Source organism: Aythya fuligula, chromosome Z (genome assembly GCF_009819795.1).
Source record: "Aythya fuligula isolate bAytFul2 chromosome Z, bAytFul2.pri, whole genome shotgun sequence".
NCBI classification, from domain to species: domain Eukaryota; kingdom Metazoa; phylum Chordata; class Aves; order Anseriformes; family Anatidae; genus Aythya; species Aythya fuligula.
The window spans coordinates 83,062,642-83,084,629 of NC_045593.1; the positions used below are offsets into that span (position 1 = coordinate 83,062,642).

General features: G+C 38.3%; 1 long non-coding RNA gene across 1 annotated transcript; it reads right to left on the bottom strand.

Annotated features, from left to right (window-relative positions):
• Positions 1-302: 302 nt before the first annotated feature.
• LOC116500371 lies at positions 303-20,663 on the bottom strand. The gene is made up of 4 exons (XR_004254284.1): positions 20,554-20,663; positions 7,052-7,098; positions 5,708-5,844; positions 303-807 (listed from the first exon to the last, which is right to left on the bottom strand). It is a non-coding gene; the product is annotated as an uncharacterized LOC116500371 (long non-coding RNA).
• Between the last annotated feature and the right edge of the window lie 1,325 nt (positions 20,664-21,988).

The window sequence follows — 21,988 nt, forward strand, 5'->3', positions numbered from 1 at the left end:
CAACAACAAAAATTATACTTTCCCTTTCCTTTTCCATGCCCTTTGCATTAACGTAAGGATATGTGACTTTGCTATCCATGCACTACAATAAAAATGAAATTGGTGGCCAATGTGTCCAGACAGAGCCTTCAAATAAAACAAAAATAAAATTATATTCCTTTGCATCATGTAAAGGATACATGACGCGAGGCACAAATTTGACTTCGCTGCCACATCAGAAATAATATGCCAGCTGAGAACCTATATTTCTTTCTCGTCATGAGGGAGAAAAAAAAATGTACTTTGGAACATTTTTTTTAAATTTCTCTTCATTTTATAAACACTAAAAAATGTGTTTTAAAACAGTTTCTTATATTAGACTCATACTGTGTTTATATGTTTCTTAAATGCATGCTTTTTTGGTAACATGTTTGTGTCTAACGTTACTCATATAAATAAAAATATACAGTCATTTTACAGGATAATAGGCAAACAGACATCTGCATGCAACATTTCCCTCATTAGATGTTATCATGTTAGCATATTTTTATGACTTTGCCGCAAAATACAATGTGCTGGTTTGAAACCTTCTTAAATATAACTTATTATGCATGCTAACAACCCAAATGCCTTAGTTAGGCTGGGAGAATTTTTTAATAGAGTAGCAGCTGATGCTGCGGCGGTGCAAGGCACCCGGTCTGCGGCTGGCCTCTGTTCGACAGGCGAGGGACCAAGGGCTTTGCCACTTGCAGAGCAGGTCAAGGGGCTACCAATATGTGAACGGATGAGCCTATCTTCTGTTTTCAATTATGTCAGGACACATACAACCTGCAAAACAGAAAATGGGGATAGCCGGGACCATAATCCAGCCTTGGGGGTGCACCATATACCTCCTGGTGCATCAGGGTACCCAAGTATCAGGCGCATCCAGCTGCTGGGACCAGAAACTACCAAGGATGTGTCTTGTACAACAGTCATCCTGCAGAAGAGGCTGCTTGGCTCCCAGTTCTTTCTGAGCTGTGATTGTGAAAACAGAATGAATCCTACGATCCGTTAGTGCTTTCAGCTGGGTTTGATCAAATTGCTGTGCCCTCTGTGCCCAGGCTCTGAAGGATGAATACATAATTGAGAAATTCTCTCTTCTAAAATATTTCTTAAATCCAATGACAAAAGAGTTTAATCAGAAAGTTATTCCCTTTTCAGGGATAGTTCTGCTGTAGCTGTTTGGATAAAATGGCTGGAAATCAGAGCTAGAGACGTTTAAATAATCTGTTAAAAAGCTATTATGTTTCCCTAATGCTAGTCATTTTTAAATGGCTGTTGGTTTAATTCACGAACAATACATGAACAGTACATGAATCACACGGGCAATTTTTATGAAGTACTTATCCCAAAAGGAATGTCAGACTGGATGAAATCCATTGTAGATTGCAGTATTTTCATATTTTTTTTAAAATAACATGTGTTAGGTTCAACTTCTCATAGACCAAAGTTGACACAGAAGTTGGGCCTGCTGCAGAAGATCCAACAGAAAAGAGCCAACAGAGGCTGCAAGATGTCGTACAGATAATTGTAAAGATCTTGCTGCTGCTCAAGTGCTTTTGAAGTTCTGAAATGACTTTTTGCTATCAGAAGCCATCAGGTTTAATTGAAGTCAAAGCTTGCTATTTAATCATGAGATCCATGAGCACATAAATATTACTGCTGCTGCCATGCAATGAGTTGCCTTAGTATTAATTAGGAAAAATATGCCTTGCACTGCTTTGAGGACCTGCAGTGGGCACCTAGAGGCTGTTCATGTGTCTGCAGAGAGCAGCTCTAGGGATTTGGGAGCTTCTGCGTTCAATGACACTACCAACAGTATGGGTTTGGGGCTAGAGTCCTTCCATACAGCTCTTCCTCAGCTGTCCCAGCTCTAAGATATAGACAAGATAAATTATTACCTACCTGACTGGGATACTGCAAGAACTAAAACATTCCCTGTAATGTAACAGAATTCCCCATAGTTAAAATATTTCAGCGTAATGTATAAAACATGAGCATAAAGGCAGTCACCTCATGTTGTCTAACCCATGTGGTAAATGTACCCATATTTTCTATGCACAGCCAATGTTTGGGATGATGTTAAAAGAAGGGTTATTGCTAATTGTCATTTTGAAACAAACAATACATTGTTGGTTGAGCAATAAGATCAAAATCCAAAGCATTGTTTCAGCTGTGTTATAAAAGAAGTTGGATTATGCAATTCAGTGCCAAAGTGACTTAGATCTGCTTAAAGAACTCTAAATTATGGTAAGTATTTAAACTGATAAGCAGAGATTTAATATGGGCCACAATAGGATTAATGAATAAATATGAGGGGTTTATATTACCTATTTACAATCACATTTAAAAGTAGCACTACAGCTGCTAGTTTATACTCAAGGTACGCTTCGTACCTTGGATGGTAGACAGCAAAGTGACATATCTACAGAGCCTCTTGCTTGATCTGAAGAACTCTCAGGACATAATTTTTCTCAGTTTAGTCATTCATCAAGCTAAAGTTTACCTAGTTTTATGGGTTTGTGGAAACCTTAACACACATTCTAGTACACAGCAGTCTTACAACTGTGCTGAAAACCACATACCAAAGAGCTACCCTGGGGAAAAGAAAGATAAAAATGTTGTGGTTAGGATCCTAGATGAAGTACAATTCTAGGACACTTTAAATGTTAATGCATCTCAGTTGTACTGCATGTTGGGAAATGATGCTTCTTTTATTGTTTTGAGTTACTTGGACCCATAATCAGGTCCCTAATATGTTCAACAAAGCATCAGGATACATAAAATATCTTACTGGATAATCCTCTTTGGAATCCACAGTTCAGTTATTAAGTATTCCTTTCACTAATCTCTGTAATCCTCTGTTAATATAGGTCAGTAAAACAGTGGCTAAACCCTGTACGATAAAACTAAGTCTAGGTTTTGACATCATTCCCTTTATATTTTGTCTATATTTTCCCCAGCTGTTCTTATTCCTTAAGGGACTTTACCAAAGCTACAGGGGTCACACTTGGCACTTCCCAGAAGCCACAGAAAAAGGTTTTGTGCAGGTATGTCAGCCATGAATTGAGATTCATCAGTGAACTCCAGGATATTCACAAAATGTGTGTGGAAGTCAAGACCAGGATTACATGCTGTTTGGTAACTGGGATGACACCAGCTCACCAGTGTTTGCAGCCACTGGATTAGTAATCAGTGTTAAATCTTCAGATGCAATGAAAGTTAACAATGCTGGTTTTATATCATCCCAAAAAAACCATTGAGTCTGTTTTCCCCTTTTGATTACAGTTCATTTAAGGGAAGAACGTTACTGCATGCTTTGAAAATGTTTTATGTGTCTTTGGCTGATAGAACACACAAAACGTTTGAATAGGCCCATTTATTTGAGCAGACGTATTAAATAATACTTTAAATGTGAACATGCGTGTCATAAATTTTGTAGTCTCTTTAAAGTAGGATAAATCTGTGTATTTAAAATAGTCTTTCTTCAAAGCCATCTTTTTTTTTTTCAGTTATAAAGGAAACTCTGATTTGTGCTGCATGAACAATGCCAGCATCATCATTTTAATGTTATCCATATGGGCTTCTAATAATAGATAAGAGACTACATTTGTATTGTATGTCTTAGAGACATTTAAAATCTTGATAAGGAAAGGCTGATTTCATTGGCCCCACAGTTAAAGGAAAGCAGACCCTAATTAAAAGAATTCTGTTCTGAATTAACTAGTTTGACATGTGCTAATTGACAGTTCCTGTGAAATGGTTCTAATTAAAGTCAATATGTCTTTTTCAATTAAAAGGAAATTAAGAATATACTAATATACATTAACAACTTAATCTGCCTTCAATATCCCATACATCAGCTGCTTTTTTTCTAATGTTATTGGAGAACCATCTGACATGCATCTTCTACTGTTTGGTTATGGTATCTCATTATTACTCAACAAGAATGCAAGCTGTGGTGGATATCCCCTAGAGCAAGACGATAACCTGCCTGTACCTAATGCACTCAATTCCTCATCTCTTCTCCTCTCTTGTCTGATAAAAGGTAAATCCACCTTTCCACACAGAAGAAAAAAGACTTTTCTCTTGAATGGAGATGTCCTTATGAATTGCACACCGTTGCAAGTATTGACAATTAGTCAGTGAATTCAAACTTTCGATAAAAGCTGTAGAAGTAACTGTACTGCTGAGCTGTTCTTTCATGATGTGGCCCAAGGAAAGGCAGGATTTTGACTTTAGAAAGCCATCTCTCCCCATGCTCTTTTTCCAGAATGAATGCAGGGCAGAGTTCTCTGGTGGGAATGCTTTTAATTGTATATACAAGAAGAAAATAGAAAACATGCCTGCTGGTGGAGCAGTGCTGAAAACCATCCCATTGTTATTGCTGGAAATGTGACGTAGCTGTTTATAGCCACAAAATTAAGTATTCAAATGTGCAGTTGACTTTTTGCTACCAATTTCATGGCTTTACTGCTACTGACTTTACTAACTAAAAAAGATCCATGAAAAATATCATGCCCCATGCTGATAAGCTTCCTATCTTGAACATGTAGGGAACTGTGCAGAAGATTAACATCTGTTCATGTGGACTTTGCTATTGATTTTTCATAGATTTTATTTTCTTGTTTGGGAAATAATAATGAAAAACTCAGTCAATACATTTTGGAGAGAGTAGAGTCACTGGGGGAACAAGTGAAGTAATTGACTTAAGAGGTAATTAGCTGCTTTAAAAAACCCTCCTCAAATAGGCTGTTAAGAACACAACTGCAATAAATTTTGTAATGGAACACTACCTCAGCTATCAATGTTGAGCCTGCTAAATTTGTCATAGATAATATAATATGTAGCCAGATTTTGCCAAAGTTATATTTGCCTCCAGTGGCCTAAAATCATCATTTTTTTTCTTTTAAATCATTAAAAAAAAAAAAAAAAAAAAAAAAGTATATTTTTAAGATGTATATTTTTAAGATGAAAAATTGGTAAATAGTCATTTATATGTGACATTAGGAAGCAAATTAAGTAACAGAGAATATGTTTTGGTAGTGCAAAAAAAATGAATAAGCTGATAGTGTGGCTTAGCTTCAGAAACTGTATAAAATATTTTGGAATAATTTGAGAGTTGGGTAATATTTTTTATTTTTTTTTGTGGGCTTTCCTTCTATTTGCTGAAATTTACATTCATTTTAAGAAGCAACTAATATTCAAAACTTTTCATACTATTGGAATAAAACGACTTTGTTGAATATTATTGTCTGGTTCTGCTTACAGAAGAAATTCAGCCAGATTTTCAGGACTGTATGGCTGGATTTCACATAGGCAGTTACTTTTGTTTTGCAAAAGCAAGTGTCAATGAAAGCTTTAAAACCTTGTCCCAAAACATTTTTGATTCAGTTTAAAATGGCCCATCCTAAAGCTAAAAACATTGTGCTTGGTCAGCTCTCTCAATACCATTGACACAAAGTATTGGACCCAGCAAGATGCTTGGTTCAAGCATCTTGATTTACAGGCTGGTTGAAACTTTTTGGCCGATTGTCATGACACAAATTAAAGGACTTCAGAAAATTCCTTGGCCAGCTCCCCTGACTTGTTGTGCAATGGGTCCCTATGATTCCAAAGGAAGGTCTTCAGAGCAGGGGAAAAGTATTCAGATAACCTGAAGAAAAGCAGCAGCTGAGATACAGACCTGGGAAATGGCTGCTAGCTTCTACCAGGTGGAGATAAATACCCATCTCCTTTTGAGGACATAGGGTAAAGGGTATGATGCATCGTTTCAATATGATCTCGTTATTTCATGAAACCAGGTGCTAAGATAATCAAGTCCTAAAAAAAAATATAATAATTAATTAATAATTGAAAAAAATATATATATACATTTACAGCACAGACTCAAATTTTACCATAAATATATATTTTTTATTTTAAATGCAAAATGCTCCCAAAAGAAACTGGACTGAACTTCTTGATGCCATATTTTTGTGTCTGTTGTAATCTTTTAATATATCATAATCTATGCCAGGGACGGTATTTTCAAAGAGCATTTATGTGTGTGTCTAGGAGCATATATGACTCACAGATGCCACTCTTTTCTCAGCATTGGATTTTTAACCATTGCCTCAGTATGGTGTTAGTACAGATGCACCACTGAAGTAAGATGTTAAACATGTCTCTAAATTAGTAAATAAACAAATCTCTGGGAGACTGCAGAAATTCTGACTACTTGTATTCATTAAAATTCCATGGTTCTTTGCACAAGAGGAATGCTAATCCTGGAGCCTAAACTGAGGCCCAATCCTGCAGTCCCTTAAGACATGCTCAAAATAGAGTAAGACTACTTGCAAGGTTCAGTTTAAGGACTGAGGTGACTGCAGTTCACCAGTATTCTGCCTGTCCAAAATGCAGGTTTTTTTTCCACTGACTGCATTATTCTGTTTTCTCTTCTCTCCTTTTACTGTTGCTTTCCTGTAATCTGCTAAGAGCTTGCCATGTTTCAGCTGTATCTTATGCACAAGTGAGAAGATGAAGATAATGGTATATGAAACATTCAGAAAATTATTTTCCTCCTACTCCCCTTTCTAAGCCTGTTTCAGTACTTCAGATCCTTGGAACAAAAGTACGCAAGAGAATGGGTAAGAATTGGTAAGAGAGTGGGGCATAATTAATAAAGCAGTTGCCTTGATTCTGAAAACACTTATGAATGAGTTTCACTTGACTCATAAAAGTAGTCATATTAATTTCAAGAAAACCATGTTTGCTGGAGCATGTGATCACAGTGCATTTCCAAGATATGTAGGAATATTCTTCTCACAGTGTAAATATTTAAAGTGAGGATAGTCCTGGTAGCTTGGGAGCACTCCTTGCACACACAACTAGTCTTAAAAGCCAAGGGGTCAGGTAAGAAGAACAATTCATCCACATAAGGATCCTGTTTTATGTAAATACCTTGCTACAAAATAATCAGTACCAGTACTCTCAAGACAAAATATGTACATATCACTGCATGAACCATAGTAGTAAACTTGTAAATTACCTTCCTGTGAATGAAGGTCTAGATGCTTTTCAGCGAGTCTCACAGCCCTGTAAGTCAAAAACACAATAAGACCCAAGAAGGAAAAAAAAAAAAAAAAAAAAAAAAGGAATCCAGTTCCTATTATGAACCTTCCAGAATGCAGCTATCTTTGTCTTTGTATAAATAATTAGTGAAGCAGTCTTTCTGTTTATATCTAGCCTAGCTAGATAGAGCGCTGTTTGTGTGGGGAAGAAACTGCTGTGTTCCCAATGCAAGCCAAGCACATCATATAAATTCTAGAGTCCAAGAAAAAATTTATCTTGGCAACAGGTCTGCTCAAGAAATCAGCATGTGGGACATGGGATGCTGTGGTCCATGTAAAATCCTCTGGTTAGCAAGTCTTTTCCTGAAGCATCTGTCCATCTTACCACTCTCCCTTCTTCCCCCTCCCTTCAAACAGCACTTGCTGTACGTAGTCACATTTTCCTAGCCATGAACACTGTGTTAGTTATACATCCTCTTAATACATACATTATGGAATGTGTTTGTTTTTGCTGTTAGAACAGATAAACATATTTTCAACATGTATTTGTTCATGAGCTGAAAAACAAAGTCATGTGGGGTGTTTTTAATATCTTGTTGGCTTCTCTATTGAGAACATTTGGCCCCAGGCAGCTTTCATTTACATACCATGCCCCACATCGTTTCTATTATCGTTAATTGAATATTCACATTTAAGTGTTCCTGAGCTTGACCCCCTATTTGTTCTGCACATACTTTTGTACTCGGTGCCATTATTTTAGCTGGCATTATTTTTAATATCATCATGCAAATAATTATATCATTAAAATCATACCTTTTATTGCCAGAGAAAAGGACTTAAAATCAATAATGTGTCTGCTTTTCCTTATTACATATAGATAAGGAGATCGGTAAAGAGAGTAAACATGGCTACAAAGGTAAAACAATTTCTGTTTTAATCTCGTACTTTTAAGTATTCAAATTTTTCTGACCTTTACATTCAAATTTTAAAATTCAGAACTATACTTTGTGGTCTTCACCTTTGCTCGATGATTTCTTTGTTAAGTGAACACAAGAAGCTTAACTGGAAAGATTTTCTTTTTTAAACATAAAAAAAAAAATATATATAATCCAAAACAACTAGCTGTAGATCACTGGAATATGGCTTGGAGCAACCTTCCAAGAAGCTTTCCTTGCACTACAACATAGAAATCTGATTTGGACTCTGTCTTAATCCAGATTTTTGACAGCTGTATTCAGATCGCTTCAAGTGCACAGCCAGGGAAGATTTCTGAACACATGCATGGGTAGCACTGTTGCTGAAAGGAAAATGGGCAGAAGTGGTGAATGGGTAAGGAGTCCCGTCACTGTATCAATTATCCTTGCACACTTTTTATCACTTGAAGGATCAGAGGAGCTCCTCGTAAATCCAGCAGGAAGAAATCCCACTGGGATGCCCTTCAAAACATTCTGCAGCTCCTGATAGGTATCCAGAAGTCTTAAAATTTAGGCATTGGATTGGATTCATGTTACTTGAAAAAGTGATTATTCAACCTTTGGACTTTTATGGGCAGAATAGTGACTTTCCTTGAGCCGAGGAGCGGCACTCAGTTCTGAGTGGATTCATTTCAGGACCAGCCAGTTCTGCTCTGACCCAAACAACTAGTCCTATACAGGTAGTTTGTCAGCACTACTTTATGAGCCAAGAGACTGAAGCACCCAAGTTTTTATTCTACTTCCTCTGCCTCCTCTGCCTTTTTTTTTTTTTTACACACAGGGAAAGTTTGTGCCATTACTCATGCTCTAGAAAATAATTGTCAGATAACATTACTGAAAATCATCTCATGAACAATACGAAAGGATACGTTTACTCATGTCAAGCCCCAGTCTTTCCATGTGTAACACCATAGTGGCCACCATACCCACATGGGAGTCCTGCTTGAAACAACACTGGCCATGTTGGTCTGTCTGTCTCCCTGCATGTCATGCATGAAGGAGTGAGAATCTCTGATATATCTATGCAAAGAGAGCATGCTGAAGTGCTGCAGAGATCAGTGAATGTGCCAGGCACAGTCCAGTGAGTGAAAAAGTGTATGAAATGCATATGAAAAGCACTCTGTAAAGAGTAGTAGTAGTTCAGATCATAAGTAATATTGAAATGGATAGCAGTGAAAACAGACTGGCACTATACAGCTCTCTAAAATGCGTAAGTACCTTGGTTTCACTGCCAAAGAAATTGCACCTGAAAGGGTCTGTTAGGCATTTTGGGTGGCTAATATACCTTCCACACCTATGATACCCACAAGAGAGGCTGTTTCTGGTGTCTCAGAAGAAAAATACAGGCTGTACATTTCAGGCAGATCTCGTTCTGCTTTGGAAGTCTGTGGGAGACTTCCCAAGGACTTCAAAGGGTGTTGGTTCAGTGCATACCCTGCTGTGAGAACAGATCCTTGTACAATAGGGATGTACAAAGAGCAATCAGATCCAGCCTCCAAGTAGCAGTACTTCTGAATCCTGGTATCTACAGCTAGATATCTCAGCTCCGCACCAAAGTATAGATGTTCTTTGAGGTCACGTCTGTTTTTGTGTGAACTAAATAGCATTCATAGAAGCACATTATTTCTGAAAACAACTACTTAAATCACAATTTAGATGAAAATACATGCAGAAGTAAATTTAGGAAACTTCAGTGTAGGTCAGCAAAGAGAAAATAAAACAAGCATACAAGAACTTGAAGGGATGAATGAGTACCCTGAAAGGATTGACTTTTCCAAAGCTATTGTCATTCTGCTAGTGTGGTCTACCTCAGGTTTACCAAAAACTGCTGGTATTCTAACCTTTGTATGAATCTCATCTGTCTTCTTCGTGCTGTGGGAATATTGTTAGAATATAATATTTTACTTGGGGAGATTCAGCACACATCAATGAAGCTTAAAGTTAATATAAACTCAGAGATATCAGATTAAAAGTTGCAGAGGATCTTCATCATATTCTTGTTTGGGTAGCTAACTTAACCATTATGGCCTTGATCCACGAAACATGCTCCAGTGCCAAAAAAACAGCCTGCTAACATCAGTTAACGGTGCATCTGCCTGTGCACAGGTCAGGCTGCAAGGCTGGAGTCCTGCAGTGGTCTTAATGCAAGACCAGGAAATTGTCTTGTGTAAGACCTCTTATTCTGCCCAAGTGAAATCAATGGGGCTGTTGGATGAAAAAATATCCATATATTCACATATGAGAAGGAGGAATTTCCAGTCTGACCTTTCACGTTCCTCATAGTTTGTGTATACGCTTATTGAACATGCAATGTAATTTTATATTTTATAGTTTGAATCATATAGAATCAGCATAATTTATGCAGGATCCCACACGCCTGTTAAGCAGTAGGAATGCTTTTCATGAGAAGAAAATGTATATAAAGACAGATCTGAGATATCTATATGTGTATGCGTGCAACCAGCAGGCCGAAATAACTGAGAATAACTTACTGGGAAGTAACTCTCTAGCTGAGACTTTTTAAACCAGTTTCCAGAATACAAGAGGACAATTTTGATATTTATCATAATTAACAGGTTTTTTTTAATTCATTTTTTTTCCTGTTTTTGCTTTTTGTTTTTCTTTCTGTGAACACAATTGCAGTTTCCTGGGATGATGGTGAAGCATCGCATCCAAGAGTCTGAGCTCAGAGATGGGAAGCAACAAAAGGGTACATGGACAAGAGATGCTTTGAGACCTGTAGAGAGGCATGTGGGGCATAGCATGGGACGTAGGGTGGGTGCATGGGAGGCCAGCCCTCCCTGCCCGTCCATCACCATGGACTCATAAAAGCATCATTGTCTGGGGTGCACCAGGTGTGCGCTCCTCAGGCAGCTGCCACTGTGAGAGCTGGGGAGAAAACACCCCTGCTTTCAGCATCTGGTTGAGGGATTGTGCTCTGGCAAATTAAACTGGAGTGAAAACAGCTTTTTCTCTGTTTATATTATAGCTTCCTCCTTATCTCTGCTTGCGCCATGCAAGTGACAGCTACAAGATCTGGGATCGCCCCTGTGTCGAAGTTGTCTTTTTCACTGATGTAGAGAGCACGCACTCATACATCTGCATGTTTTGTGCTTGTTTCCCGAGAAAAGATCCTTTTGCTGCCTGTGTATGTGAATTGTACATGCACATAATCAAACAAGAGCCAGTGTACATTCATTGATGAAACATAAATCCCATTCTACGTAGTCAATGGAAAACATCTGCAGATTTTAATTAAACTCATGCATTTCAATGAGGTCTAGAGCCAAAATCTTTTAAATAGTAAAAAAGCAGCAGACAGAGGTGTATAGCAGAGATATAGTCAGAAAAATAAATAAATAAATAAAATGGAAATGTCTTGAGAGCCTATATACAAAGTACATGCACAAGCAATTGCATTAGTACAATCCAAATTAAACATGATGAAGAAAATATGCACGGTTTTTGAAGAACAATTTTTTATATTTTTTTTTTGCCAATGTGTTGTCTAGAAATTACCTTTTTTATTATTGTTGTTTTGTGTACCTGCAAATTTTCACAGGATGTTCCACACAAATTATCTTGGAAAGAGGGATAATGGAATAAAAAATAAATGAGAAAAAGAAAAGAAGCCCAAGAAATAATACTGATCTCCAGTTCATTTTTAAGATTCATACCAAACAAAATGGCAAAGTAAGGAAGCAGACCACAATGTTTTAGCTTCAGTGCTAGAATATGGCTGCATGTAAAGTGTACATTGTTATTGCGGAGAGTCTTCTGATGCTTCTCTGTGTTTCTCTTTGCAAACCATAAGATGAGGGGGTGATCACCAGTGGGAAATGAACAGTCACTGCAGTATCAGATTGGGCTGGAATCTGTCATACTTGGAAACCAGTGTGAATAACGTGGTCTTACACCCAGGATAAGAAAGGAACATTAAAGTTCTGATTGAGCAAAATGATGCCCAGATATGAATAAAGAAAAATCACTCCGTTCTTAGCATGTATTTCAAATCCATTTTGACACTTCACTTAGCTTAAGGTTATAAATCTTAAAAAAATGCTGTTGTCTTTTTCATTATTTTTTTAAGGTAATTAAAAATATATATATATTTGTGAATTGCTTGGGACTCCTCCTATATATTCAGTGATTATTGGTGGTAATTTACAGTAAATCCCATCTTATAAAGACAAGGTCCTTAGGAGCTCAGTCTTTTGTAAAGGCATGGCCTTTGCTTGCAAGTAATTCCAATGGAGGACACACAGCCCTTTCTAGAATGCACCACACAAACAAGCCCTGGCATAATTTATTTCAGGTCAATACATTAAACATCTTTTTACTGATACCAGATTTGAGCTAAGATAATATTTGTTAGTATAGGAAGAGGTCATGATGGTTTAATCTAGAAAAATAACTGTACTTGATTGAGGCACAGTTCTTTCAAAAGAGGTTAATGATATATTTGTTTTTTCCCCCCTAAAGTGACAAATTATAAACTCATTTAATCAAAGCAGAAGTTAGGGTCACCTTGACACATAGTTTTCTGTCAGCCCTGTTGATGTCAAGAGATGCTGTATACAGAGTGACTGCAGAACACCGGGTGATCCACGGTGCAGGTCAGAGATGAGCATTTTACTCCAAATTCCCTATATGGTGCTGGCTGCTGGAGTGATTGATTAGCCTTTGTGATCCCATCGCACAGTAGGCTTTCTGGTCAGGGCTAACCTTTCTTATAAGGAAACCACAGCTTTAGCAATAATGGTTGAGCGCTTACCTCTTTATATGCTTTTTGTGGACATATTGATTTGAGGCATATGTGACCTTTGCTGCCTGAGACAAAGAACTTCATATCCAAATGAAGAAATTTGTAAATTTTACTTGGGAAGTATCTCCCTCCTTGTTAAAGCAAAGTGTGCATTTGGCATCAACAGGGCCAGAATTTTGCCTCAATTTGTCATCTTTGACCCTTTTGTGCAGCATAAGCATAGATGTGTATATAGTCAGGCTTTCTCCCCAGAATTCATGCCATATGCCTACAGCACAACACAGCCAGATCATCACTTACAAACATCTATTAACCTTTGGCCACAAGACAGGAACCTAAAAGAAGCTAGATAGCACCACAGCAAGTCCAGTGTCTCTCCTTAGCCTAATCCAGCACTCTTAGTACACCTGGCCCAGGCCTTTGGCAGAATTTCTAAGGATTTTGAGGAATACTGAATCAAGCTGTTTTCTGCAGCCTAGGGCCTTTGTGCTGTCTTTTTCAGCTATTTTCAATGCATGAAAAGATATTACAGCCTTCTGAAACTTCTTCACATTTTGGGGGAGATCCATGGGTACTACCATAAAACGATAGAAAACTTACTTTTAGTTAACAGGGAGTTTGTTTTTATACTAGTTTTAGAAATATCTAGATGCAAAAAAAAAAAAAAAAGTGTGAGACCCAGCTCATCCACCTTTTACTGTATAAAACTTAGGTCTTCTCAAACAGAAATATTTATTCCCCTCCCCTGATATAAAAGGCCAGAAACAAAGTGTAGTATAGTAGAGAAAGTATCTTGATTTCATGTTAGCTACTCAAACAGTTCCTCTCTGAAAGAGATTCTTCTGATGGGCAAGACTATAACAATATAATGTAGGTGCCTTTTCTCAGTGACATTTTTAATTGTTATTTTTTTTCAAAGATTTCAGGTGTAAAGTGCTTACAAGGAGAAAGAAATTTGGGGAAGACAAGTCAAAGGAGATGGAACTTGTGCTCTGTGTTTCGCTTCTGGAAGAGGTAGAGAAAGCAAGGGTCTTCACGGAGCACAGATCCTCTTTGGGTTTCCACCCTTATGCAAGAGAAAGGCATCAAGTCTGGCATATAGGTTCACATCCTAAGTATTTGAACGTTATGAACGTTTCAGCCTCAAGGCTGAAAAAAGAATTTAATTCTTTCTGGATAGAAAAAAAAATACTTCTTTCATTAAAAAAAAAAAAAAATCTATCTGCTACAAAATAGTGATAGAAGCCCTCCACAATATCTTTCTTTACTTGCAAATATTTTAGAAGTAAAGACAGATTTTTTTAAAAAATTTGGGGTGAGTATGGGGAAATCCTCAGCCATGAGTTGATGCCTGTCTCTGCTCTGCTGGACTCAGATCTGTACATCTGAAGCCAACATCCAACGCAATGTCTCCAAAATTGCACACTTCTGCCTCCCATGCTGATGCTGGTTTATAACTGATTCAGGGATTAACAGTGATCGTCTGATGTCTTGGGTGAATGACCAGATTATGCAAAATCTGGATGTATTTCCAAGCTATCCTGCCCTCTCCTTTTCTGTTCCCTCTCAAAAATAAATGTTCAAAGAGAAACAAACATTTCTGGGACAAGGGTGGAAAAGTGACCAGAGAAGTCACTGCAAGTTTGGCTACTAGGGATGCTCCCAAATCTGCTCACATCTCTTGCTCCCACAGCAGAATTACCAAATCACTTTGATGGATGAGGATCTGCTCTGTCTGCAGCATAACTTCATGAAATTCCAGTACTGGACACAGTTAATCGGTTACGTGCACTGACACATAGATTAATAAAGAGGGATAGATGAAAAGACAGGTTATAAATTACCTGAAAATTTTGTAAATTTCTCAGGTCACTGGGATATATGAGGGGAGATTCATCCCTGATGTCCTCCTAGATGCAGGACTTAAAGCTGTTTTCAGGTGAAAGCAGGGGGAAAAGGTCCTTTCTCTGCAATCCCACAGCTTTGCTTCAGGGGACAACTTGTAGGAAGCGTATACGTGTAACAACGCTGTTCTGTCAAAATACACAAGTCCTACATCCAGTTCAGCTGGGCATATCTAACTGTACATACAAAAAAATCTCCCTCACTTCTTTTCAAGAAAAAAAAAAAAAATTCTTCCTTAGTAAAATGCAGGAAAACACATGTTTCAGGTAGATAAAGATTTAGAGAACTGTGAAGTATATATGTAAAAAGCTGTACCTAAAATTTGTATGTTCTGACCTAAAATCCATGTTTTCTTTTTTTTTTAAAAAACTTTTCCCTCAGATTATTCATTACAGTACTCCCTTCAACAAAATTAATAAATGTCATGCCAGCCAATAGATGATCTGAAAGCAAATGAGAAAGTCCATCTCTTCTCTTAAGTTTGAGTGGGATTGTTTGATGTTTTGCTGCCTTTTTGTTGAGACAGAGTTTGGCTTTGCTGGTTTCAAATGAGGGATGTAATCAGCACTATTAACAAGACCCGCTCACACAGACCCCTCTTAAGCAAAGGCAGTTCATGATTCTGCTGTTGCTTATTTTATGAGAAGCTTTTTAATGGTTTTATTCATCATATACTTCAGGCCACAGGACAAACGTATGTTTGTTTATATGAAAACCTCAATCTCTGTCTACAATATCTTGAATTTCACACATACACGCTAGAAATCTACATAAATCTAGCCTCCCTTAAAAAAAAGAAATATATATATATGTTAATTTTGGAAGTAACTCAAGAATTTCAAGTTTAGTTTCTTCATTCACCTAATTCTACAAGACAAACTCATCCACAGCACAAATCTACTCACTTTTTAGGGACTGTGCTGTACCAGTCCATGTGCAGTGCTGTCCAAGTGCAGAAAGAGCTAGAATTACACCTGCCCCTAACCAGGCTGCAAAAGTAAGGGCAATGCTCTCTGAACATGCTAAAACTTACCATTTCAATGAGAATGAAGACCCATGTACTCTTTATGGCTTTATTCATTAGTGAGGGATTCTTTCCATCTGTGGTTCTTGTCTCTTTAATTAAATGTAGGTGAGTTTTGCTTCTTAGGTGAGTTGTTCAGACTTGCAAAATGTTTATTTGGTTTCTCAGATTTGTATTCCCCCAACTTCAAACTTGCTCTGTGAAAACAATGGACGTAGATCTAAAATGGAATAAGTAATTGCTTGATAGCTTCTTGCTTGCTCTTTAAAGTGCTGTGCAGCTGCTGATGTATGTTTGTGCTGGCATCGCAGAGTGGAGCCCTGGGAATAGGGAATCTGATTTCAGAGAAACAAGAGCCAGCTTCAAAGAAGTGAGCAACTCTCCCCAGCTGATAGAACTTTTACTGAAGGAAAACAACAATGAAGTAAGAAACACACCAGCAATATCTCCTGTTACTCCTCTGCAATCCTTTTCAAAACTTTCTTCTCATTTATCTGATTATGCACTTCCGTTTCTAAACTCTCCCTTGTGGTGTTTTTACCTTTTCTGTTAGTTTAGGTGTTTGACTGTAGGTTTCAGTGTGAGAGCACGTTACTTCAAAGCACATTATATTGGTTATTAAAGGGGGGAGGGGAACCAATCCTGTAATTGCAATGTATCCTCGGAGGTCTCTCCAGAATGGGAAACCAATTTGAGGTCTATTAGATAACTTTGTTTTTTAATATAGATTAAAAAGACATTATTCTCTAATAATGAGCTAGTCTGGAGTTTTTGTCCATGGATGCTATGGTATTTAAATATGAGAGCTAATCTGGTTTGATCATATTTATCCAGGTATTTGCTGGTTGAAAAAAACACTTTTGTCACTGAAGTATATGTTCAGCATTTCATGAAAAGGTTGGAAAATGCAGGGTGCAAGAGACTATCTTGAAAACACTGCATGCTTTGGAATTTACTTCTGCCAACAAAAAAATAAAATTAAAATAAAAAAAAAAAAAAAAAAAAGAGGAAAAGAATCAGTTGTTAGAAGATCCAGTCCTCTTTCTATTCCATCTGGCACCAGTTTGGCAGTTAACTTTCAAGAGAGTAAGTACAGACTCACAACTTTGTAGACCTAGCCACTCCTATGGTGCAGATTTCTGAACTGAACAAAATCAATATTCCTGCACTGGTTTTGCTGTTCTGCTTTACACCAGCCAAAGAACTATTTATGAGAAGACCTCCCAGAGCATGTTATTGACTTACGATAACATCTTTGCCTTTTGTTTATGGAAGATTTTTCTTTTTTCTCTTAAATTTCCAAGAACAATTTCCTGACACTAATAGGTTGGGATATTTCCATGGGAAGGCTCTGTGAATGTTGTTCCTTGAACAGGGAGAGAACAACACTGGTTTGTTTAGTTATTCTGAGTGTATGATGGATGAAATGTCAGAAATAATTCTACAGGCTGCTGATGTCTAATCCCGGAGGACGAATGCCTGCATTTGAAATCCCACTGCAGGTTTAATTTGCCCAAATGAATCCCCATTACAACACCTTTTGTTACTTTTACAAAGAGCAATAAAGTAATGCTGACAAATCGTAAACCAAGAGCAAAGTGACTCTAGAATTATTAAATATCACTCACAACTAAATTTAGCTGGTAAATTTGAGTTGGCAGAAAGAGCTTTAACTAAGAAACACTTTCTCTAATCCCCAACACTTGAGATATTGAACATCTCTTGACCGCAAAAGCTTTGGCAATACCTGAGTGGCCGAAGGGCACTCAGGCACCCAGCTAATGCTAAACTCGTCTTGGTGTACATGCAGGTCAAGGGATGGTTTCTCTGAATTTGAGGATATGAGAGTGTCTCTGGTAGCAAGGTGAGACTTCTTAGGATTTCACAGCATTAAAACAACTTGTTCAGCACAATCCTGGAAACTAGGTGTTCTTCTCACCCTGACTGAATGGGAAGGGATAGATGGCTCACTGCTCAGGGGACCAGCACAATAAAATTAATAATAATAATAAATTTAAAAAAAAAAAAAAGACTGTAAATTCAAATGCAATTCTGATTCTACATTTGGCAATGTAGAATCTACCACAAGCAGTAAATAACTATTGTCTTTACATAATCTAAGAGTCTTTCTTTAACTTTTATGCTCTTCTACAAACTAAAACCAATTATAAAACCTTGGCAGTTATTTTAAGATATTGCCGTCTTATTTATTTCTTACTGAGTGTGTAAAATGGAAGAAGAAGGACCCTGTAGATGACAACAGCCCTAATTTCCAGAAGTACTCTCTGATTTTTCAAGCACCATCTTGCACTGTACTACACTGGGTGGAAAAAGAGCAGTTTAACCTGTCTGCGTGAAATGCACACATGGAGAATTTGGTAGGTGTTTCTTTCATTGCATTATTGGAAGAGAAATGTTTTATACAGACCATTCCTGTGAGCTTGTTCTTATTCCAAGAAAGACTACACTGAAGGCTGGAAATCAGACCCTCACTGATGTGGGTTGCCTGCTATGGAAATGGTTCCATTGGGCTTCTCCCTCCCTTTGTTTAACAAGGCTAAATTTCACTCACAGGGTAAGAATATCAGTTTTACAAGTACACAAGTATCATATAAGTTTGTAAATTCACTGTTCTCTGTAAGTAATATAGGCTGCTTCCATATTACAGCAGCATTCAGTATTATAGAAGTGTATACTATATTTTAGTTGTCTAGTTTAGTTGGTGGTTTTTTTTGGAGGCAGGTGAGTGTTGGCTGTACAGATCATGTGTAAAGTTCCTGGAAGAAGAGAGGTGCTCCACAAGATCCTTGACTAGACAGAAGTTGGTACACGGTACTCGCTTAGTATTAAGAGGCAAGCTATGTTATAAAAGAATTTGAGATCACTGTAGCTTATGGATATTTTCATTGTGCATATAGATGTCTAATCCCCTTTGAATCCTGCTAATCTCTTGGCCTAAATTATACCTAATAGCAATGAGTTCACCAGGTTAATTACTGCTTTTGTTAAAAATGAAATGAAATGAAATGAAATAAAATAAAATGAAATGAAAGGAAATGTCTATTTTTATTAAATTTTTTTTTCCATTCTGCTTCAGTAAACTTCGTGTTCTTGAGTGGATAAACAGAACAACCTGTTTTACCTTATTGGCATGATTTACTATCTTGAATAATGCTACTATATCCCTTCTCACACATCTCTGTCAATTGCACAGTCCTAATTTCTTCACTTTTCATTCATATGAAAATGTATGCATTTCCTACTTATTTGGGAGGCACAGTCTATGTAGAAAGTTGATTTCAGACTTCAGGTTATCAGAAGGTGATGGACCTGCCCCGTTGTGCATCCCCACTCTATGCTCACATGAAAGAGTCTTTAAATAAAAGACAGAAACAATCCTGTGAGCTGAGAGTGAAGCCAAGAGGATGCCCGGAGCCCTGGAGCCACACTTCCTTTCATCTTTAGTCACTGGCTCTGCAAATCCTAAATCCTCTCCTTGACCACAGTTATTTCCCCACAGGGTGGGAAACACGGGTTTGCTTCCCCCGAGGCAGAAAGGGAAATGGGACCCACGTGTCCCCCTGGCTGTGATAGTGCTGACAATACAGCTATTGCACTAAGAAGAGGGGGCAGGCATGACCATTGTCCACTTCCTCTTCCAGAATTATTTTAACAGAAAACAGTGATCCCTTCTAAGTTCCTTGGGAAACAAAGAGAAAGGGATATAAGACCTACACATGTGAGACTGCAGGGCTGCCAAGTGAGTGGGTGCTTCTGCCAGGTGCTCTGAACCCAGCTGGAGGTGCTGGGTAGGTTGCTCCACAGGTTGCTCCTTCAATCTCAATTCCTTTGGGATTGCACACCAGGGGCCAGCCTCAGAGACACCTCCTTGGTGTCTTCAGACATCAGCATCCCAGGGGCTGAACCGACTCATGGACATCCCTCTCTCTCCTCACTGGTGGTAGAGGCAGTCTAGGCTGCCAAACATTTAAAAGGATGAAATTAGGTAAAATCCTGCTGAGATGATTCTTCAGGTTCCCAGGCAGTCGAGATAGTCAAAGCCTCCAAATTAGATTTTAGCCCCTAACAAGGAAATGCAGAGCTGACTTTCTGCTTTTATATTATTATCTTAATGCAATTTGGGTGCCACCAGCATGGTTTTTAATCTGAGCATTTTCTGCTTGCACTGGAGCCTCTGCAGTTATCTTTGCCTTACCATGTTGCACCTTAGCAGGAAATAAGACATCTGTTGCCCTTATATAGGCTTCAGCTATAACTATTTGTGATGCTAAACATTAAGGGATATATTTTGTTAGAGTTATGGCTTCTCACTAATACAGGTCCTATTACCTCATTCCTTGCTCCTTATGTCATTGGCCATGATAGCAATTTTGCTAAAAACATACAGTGGAGCAGCAGGAAGCTTTCATAGGATATCAAAACACCACCACAGCCAGCATGGTAAAGTTTTTCTGGTGATTGGCTATCAACCAGTGTTTCTCAGGAAAAAAAGTTATTTTACAAACTGTAAAAAAAAAGAAAGGGGGGGTGGGGGGGGGGGGGGTTGATTACAAGCATAGCCCTACACACACTAAGAAAGGTGAATTTGGATGACTGGTTTGGTTTGGTTTGGTTTGGTTTGCTGAGTTCCCATTCTCTTTTCCAGTTTCATTTACAAGTTTAATTGTAATCGATGCATATCACAGTAGTGGGAAAGTCTGTGTCCTCACCTGGCTGGCAGGACCAGGACCAAAGCACAGTCTGACTACTGTCTGGAAGAAATGTGTTGTGACATTCAAGGAATATGTTTACCTTTGCTCTTGCTACGGATACTGCAGGCTGGGTGAGGTGGGCAAGGCTGGAGGCTGCAGACTGCTCCTCTTGGTCAGTCCTAAGGCATGCTGGTCTTGGGGTCCGAGCAATAATCTGTAAACTGAATGGTCTCTGTTGCTCTGCTTGAAAAGCAAAACACAAGTTTGTTGTTCAATGAAGACACTGTTGATCATAAGCTCAGTGTTTACATGTTAAACATCTGCACTGTCCCTCTTTTCCTCCAGTGACTCCTTTTCCACAAGGTGGAACACTCCTTTCATAGCAATGACTGTTGGTAAGGCACATTAGAAGAAAAGATGTGAGGAAATAAGCGTTAGACAGTTTGTTCTCAGTTTGCCATGGTGTGTAAACTCCCACAGCTCCCATGTCTTCAAAGTCCCTTGCAAATGCTAAATAGCTATCACCCTCATCTGAGGACTGTCTCAAGTGCGCAACCAGTGAGTGTGCCAGAGCCAGAAAGGCCACTTGTGGAGCACCTGAATCCCGCTTTGCACTCAGATCATCATGCTTTCATGAAAGTATGTTAAAAACATCACTAGCATTTTAATTTAACAAGCTCCATCACTTTCTAATGGTGCAATGCCTATGAATTACAGCATTAGTACTGCAACTGTTACTTGCAAGGTTTACAAGCAAGTTACCTTTATTTTCTCGTAATTACCCACAAATCTCAACTATCCCGGAAAATATAATCAACTGCAGAGTACTTCCTAATGGGACATGTGTGCCAGAGATGAAAATGATTCTATAGCAGCAGAGAACTGTGCTTTTCATGAAGAAGACCATGATCGAAAATTAATCCTTTGAGAATCCTGACATAATGTACAGATCCAGCAGAACAAATCCCATGTGACTGACAAGTGCTACATCAGAGTCATCAACCCTGACAACTGCTAGGGCCCCTTTCTGCTGCTGACCACGAAGGACCAAATTGGTGAGGGAGCATGCGGGCAGCTACAAGGTGGAAGGGCCCCCTGCCCTTGGGTTCACCCACTGCTCCAGCCCTTAGGAAGCAGCACTTAGCTCCAAGGGACTGTAATTGCAGCCTTTAGGATCCCAGAAGGATCTGGAAAATCAACATACACCACACAGCTACCCTGCTGAAGGCACAGGCTGAGCCGACCCAAAAACTAGAGTCCATTGTTTTTGTGCTTTGACTCTGATGTATTTCATTCCTTTGCACTAAAAAATGAACTAAAAAGAGATGCTAATTTTTATGACGCTAAGCGTTTCCTTCACTTTCTTTCATTACATACACCATGTCCTACCACTCAATACAAGTGCGACATATGCTGATAGGTGGGCCCATTAATTACGGTATCTCACTAGACCTTTAAAATTAAAGCTACTGCCTCTGGTGGTTTAGGTGGAACAGAGATATATAACCTCCTAAAATATCTGCAGTAGCCCCAAG